At 45.4% G+C, this 3,242-nt stretch overlaps 1 long non-coding RNA gene across 1 annotated transcript; it reads right to left on the reverse strand.

The window, feature by feature from the left end:
• Positions 1-1,038: 1,038 nt before the first annotated feature.
• LOC120929390 lies at positions 1,039-2,691 on the reverse strand. Its single transcript, XR_005747385.1, has 3 exons — positions 2,601-2,691; positions 1,404-1,555; positions 1,039-1,120 (listed from the first exon to the last, which is right to left on the reverse strand). It is a non-coding gene; the product is annotated as an uncharacterized LOC120929390 (long non-coding RNA).
• Positions 2,692-3,242: the final 551 nt, after the last annotated feature.

Raw genomic sequence — 3,242 nt, forward strand, 5'->3', positions numbered from 1 at the left:
CAAGTCGCAGTAAAGGAAACCGAGCACTAGAGTTTGGGCATGCACTTGTGTAACAGATTTTTTCCCAGAAGTCTGCACTAAGATACAAGTCAGACTTTTTTGCACCCACCGCTACAAAAATGTCATTTTTGGCAAGATACTCCCAAAAGGAAATCATGTCTAAAGTGATGCAGACCCTGTCACTCTCCTCAGAGTCCTGCAGGTGCAGCAGCTGGTTGATATTTATTAAAACATTCCCATTAGACTCGCCCAACACATGGACTGATTATTGCTGGCACCTGCAGAGGCTACAGAATGTAGGAGCGGGTTGACCCCTAGCTTGTTCAGGGTATATCGTTTTGACAGCCTGTTTATATGGGCATTTTTCTCCAACTCCTTCCATTCTTTCCCACTTTTGTTTCTAGGAAGCAATACTCAGCCCAGGGTCTCAACCGTATGGCCTCCCTAGCCACCAAAGTGCCAGGATGCTCTTCCAGTGGTTTAAAAAGCAACTATGCGGGACTTCCTGTGCAGCCTCCATATCCTGTGTAGCAATCTGTAATATATGTAGCAAGGACCCAGGCCTCCTACAGTCTAACGAGAACCACGAGTTGCTGACATCCCTTCACATAGAGTGGGTCGTAAGGTATAATGGGTGCAGTGCAAAGTAGATTCATGGGCGCCAGACACCTAGGGTGTGTCACCTGTCCAGGATTCACCAGGACAATTTGGGCTTTGAATCATGTGTCAGGGCCTCAGTCTGCAAAGCGATTCCATCTCTCCTCAACAGAACTCTGGGAGAGAGGATTAGGGCCAGGACACCCCAGGCAGCCGCAACATCAACCCGGCAGACTCCAAGACTTCTACAGGACAGCCACGCAGGTAAAAGCATCCAGCAAGATGCCACATCTGCACTGATAGGAACGCTGTCTCCTATGGCAACAGTCTACAACAGTTTACAATACAAGTGTAACAGTAGCTTCAGGTAATTAAGGCGAGTTCAAAACAGAATCTTGTGGCACTTTTATCAATAATAAAGACATTTGGCATTACCTGTTAGCTGCATACTTCTCCAGGCAGTGTCTACTCACCAGCTTCCTGGGCAAAGGTACGTATATGACATGTGTGAAAACATGGGAAACTGAAAGAGCACAAATCATATAAAACAGAACTCAGTATCAAACAGCAATATAAGATATGAATCCAACAGTAGTCCAAAAGCAAAGTTACCAGACCAATATGTGGTCTAAAATGGTCTGTATAAACAAATCAGTCCAACACAGTGTAGCTCGGCACATCCTATACTACACAGGCATAGGGTATTATCATTATATGGAGTCCATTCATATGAACCGTGGAGGAGGTGGTCCTAACTGTATAGGTGCGAGGTGGTCCTGGTGCTCCCCTCAGGGTTCCCCACTCACCAGACAGAAGTCGCCGCTTGGGGTATCAGGCACGTAGTGTACACTCCTGGAATCACCGGCTCCTATCCACTGCTTCTGTGGTCGGCTCCCTTCCAAATGGTGTAAGGTGGATCAGCTGTCCAGCAAGTGATGGTCCACTCGAGCCTCCGTATCTCATGAAAAAAAGGGGAACTCCAATAGTACAATACCGTTGTAGATACAAATAAATATTTATTTAAAAACTAGTAGCCACAGGATAGCAGACTCCAACAGAGGAGTAGCTGTGTGGTATATAAAAACAGATCCGACCCTAGTTGTTGAGGGTCTTTGTATTATGAGCAGTAATTGACTCTTGATCTGTGGAGAAATGGGATGGCCATTTGAGGTAAGGTTAGCTGAAAAACAGCGACAGAAGGAGGAGGAGTAGACATAGGAGAAAGGATTCCACTTTCCTTTCTGATTTATCTACATACACCTATATACCTACACACACACACACACACACACACACACACAATATATATATATATATATATATATATATATATATATATACATACCTACCTGCAGAGGGTCAGTCTGGGGCGGGTTAAGAAGGGGTTAATTGAATAGGGTAGGAATTTCCCTTTCAGACCTGATTGTCAGCTGAGCTGAACATGTCAGAGATGAGTTGTGTGTGGAGAGAGAGACAGACAGCAGCATGCTGTGTGAGATGATCCATTGTTGGATTGTGTACCTACTGGGGTGAGCAAAACCATTTTAGAGACTGTATCTCTGGCTATAGCCGTGTACTTTGTCTATATATCAATCTGTTGGCTAAAGAGACTGAACCTTTTCTATCTCTGTACCTGTGTTAGAAGACAAGCCTGTAGTTTCTTCTGTTTGTTTTGCTGAAGCAGTGAATAAAAAAGGTAATGAAAGACAAAAGAGGGAGATATAGGTACATATAAAGGTACAGGTGACCCTGTATGGCACAAAGGGCTAAGAGAGATAAAGCATAGCTGGCCCCTCCGTATTCCACAAGTGCTGCAGTTATCAATTTTAAAAGCAGATTTCATTCCTAAAGAGGAAACACTGCAGGGGCCCCAATAAGACCCACAGAAGGGGCTCCCAGACAATAGCGCTTTTAGCAGCCTGAATGCTGGGACTTCACACTGGGAGAGGCTCAACCCAGACGGCTACTGCACTGAGGCAGAGGGGGGACATAGTACTGCTTACTCTTCACTGGTGCGTGAGGTATGAGGGAAAAAAAGAAGAATAGGGTGGCGGCTAACCATGCCTTAATTTATGCTATTCACTGGTCCTGAGGGAGTGGTCAAGAGGCGGAGCTCTATCACTAGTATGCTGCCATATTGGCCTCAGGAAAACTCAGTTCTGGACTGGCGTACACACTGGAAAACGCACCTACCGCTGGAGTCTGATCCCCACAATCTTACATATGGTGGAGGTATTGCTTCGGGCAGTTTTGGAAGCGTTCCAGATCTTTGCATACCAAAAACAGTGAGTAAAAAGAATCTGTGTTTTGTAGCAATGCTGTGTGTGGCAGCCAGGCAAACTGCATTGCACAGGAGTTCAATTGTTGGACTGTGTTGCATACAGGTGGTGTACCTGTGGAAGTGAGCTCAGCGTGGCCTGAAAATAAGTATCCACTTGGGAAGGCCCAGTGAATGGATGATTCAAGCGGAATCGCAAAGAGTGAAGTCTGCATGTGAAAGTGTGCTGTTTGCAAGTCTTGGAGACAGTATGCCAAAATGTTCCTGTGTTAAAAAAAAATTGTTGGCCTGATTGCAGAGATGGCACGGTCAGAACGCAAAAAGAAAGCAATGTTTGCTGAGATGAGAGTTGGTTTTGTCCCTAGCA

Source organism: Rana temporaria, chromosome 2 (assembly GCF_905171775.1).
Source record: "Rana temporaria chromosome 2, aRanTem1.1, whole genome shotgun sequence".
Lineage (NCBI taxonomy): Eukaryota > Metazoa > Chordata > Amphibia > Anura > Ranidae > Rana > Rana temporaria.